Source organism: Neomonachus schauinslandi, chromosome 2 (assembly GCF_002201575.2).
Source record: "Neomonachus schauinslandi chromosome 2, ASM220157v2, whole genome shotgun sequence".
In the NCBI taxonomy this organism is placed as follows: Eukaryota; Metazoa; Chordata; class Mammalia; order Carnivora; family Phocidae; genus Neomonachus; species Neomonachus schauinslandi.
Genome location: NC_058404.1, coordinates 60,734,198 through 60,736,187, shown reverse-complemented (window position 1 = coordinate 60,736,187; position 1,990 = coordinate 60,734,198). Strand labels below are relative to the sequence as shown.

Sequence of the window (1,990 nt, the reverse complement as noted above, 5' to 3'; positions counted from 1 at the left end):
AAGAAGAAGAAGAAGAAGAAGAAGAAGAAGAAGAAGAAGAAGAAGAAAAGAGAAGGCAATGAGACAGATTCAGCCCAGGATCAGCCTGTGAAGATGAACTCTTTGCCCGCCGAGAGGATCCAGGAAATACAGAAGGCCACTGAACTGTTCTCAGTGGGTCAGGAGCCTGCCAAAATCATGGAGGAGGTTAGCAAGCAAAGCTACCAGTTCTGGGACACGCAGCTTGTCCCCAGACTGGGAGAAGTGGTGAACACCCATGGGCCTGCAAAGCCTGACAAAGACAACATCTGCCAGGAGCCCTACACCCTGCCCCAGGGCTTCACCTGGGATGCCTTGGACCTGGGGGACCGAGGTGTGCTGAAAGGGTTCTGTGGCCTCCTGAACGAGAACTGTCTGGAGGACAATGACAATATGTTCCGGTTCGACTACTCCCCCGACTTTCTCCCCCTTCTGGCTGGCTCCCCCAGTGGCACTGCAGGGTTCGAATGGTCTCAAGTCGGAAACTGGTCGGGTTCATCAGTGCTATCCCGGCAAACATCCACACCTATGACACAGAGAAGAAGATGGTGGAGATCAACTTCCTGTGCGTCCACAAGAAGCTGTGCTCCAAGAGAGTGGCTCCGTTCTTGATCCAGGAAATAACGCAACGAGTTCACCTGGAGGGCATTTTCCAAGCTGTTTACACTGCCGGGGTGGTATTACCAAAGGCTGTTGGCACCTGTAGGTACTGGCATTGGTCCCTAAACCCACGGAAGCTGACTGAAGTTCTCCCACCTGAGTAGAAATATGATCATGCAGTGTACCACGAACCTCTACCAACTGCCAGAGACGCCCAAGACAGGGGCTGTGACCAAAGGGAAAAAAGGGCATTCTAGTAGTGCACCAGCTCCTCATCAGGTACCTGAGCATTTTCACAGCATGCCAGTCATGAACCAGGAGGAGGTGGAGCACTGGTTCTACTCCCAGGAGAGTATCATCGACACTTTCGTGGTGGAGAACGCAAATGGGGAGGTCACAGACTTCCTGAGCTTTTTTTTTTTTTTTAAGATTTTATTTATTTATTCATGAGAAACACAGAGAGAGAGAAGCAGAGGGAGAAGCAGGCTTCCCGCTAAGCAGGGAGCCCGATGCGGGACTCGATCCCAGGACTCCGGGATCATGACCTGAGCCGAAGGCAGACGCTTAACCATCTGAGCCACCCAGGCGCCCGACTTCCTGAGCTTTTATACGCTTCCCTCCACCATCACGAACCATCCAACCCACAAGAGTCTAAAGGCTGCTTATTCTTTCTACAATGTCCACACCCAGACCCCTCTTCTAGACCTCATGAGTGATGCCCTTTTTGCACCAAAACGAAAGGGTTCAATGTGTTCAATGCACTGGATCTCATGGAGAACCAAACCTTCCTGGAGAAGCTCAGGTTTGGCATAGGGGATGGCAACCTGCAGTATTACCTTTATAATTGGAAATGCCCCAGCATGGGAGCAGAGAAGCTTGGGCTGGTGCTACAATAATCAGTTGCCAGTGAGATTCTGGATAAAGCCACTGAGAAGTCAAACCAGGAAATGGAACCCCACCACTTGTTGGTCCAATTTTCACAAACGTGAGAATCCCTGGCAAAGGGAACAGAACTAAACCGACTTTACCAAACCGCCGCTGAACTTGACAATTGGATTGCAGTGGCACAGGCTGCGCTATGTCACCTCCCGCTGTGTCTCTGGTCTCCCTGTTTTCCAGTTAATCATATCCTTCTGCAGCCATGATCAAGGGAATGTAACTGCTGAAAACTAGCTCAGGATTGGCATATTATGGAGTTAATGGGTGAATAATAAAAGTATATATGTATATATAAATATTTTAAATATCAAAAAGAAATAATTATGTGATATAATAAAGGTATTAACTAATGCTATTGTATTAATCATATTGTGATATATAAATCTATCAAACCAACATATTGTACACCTCAAACTTACCAATGTTATATGTC

General features: G+C 48.0%; 1 pseudogene; it reads left to right on the top strand.

Annotated features, from left to right (window-relative positions):
* Positions 1 to 78: 78 nt before the first annotated feature.
* Positions 79 to 1,621, top strand: LOC110588617 (annotated as a pseudogene).
* Positions 1,622 to 1,990: the final 369 nt, after the last annotated feature.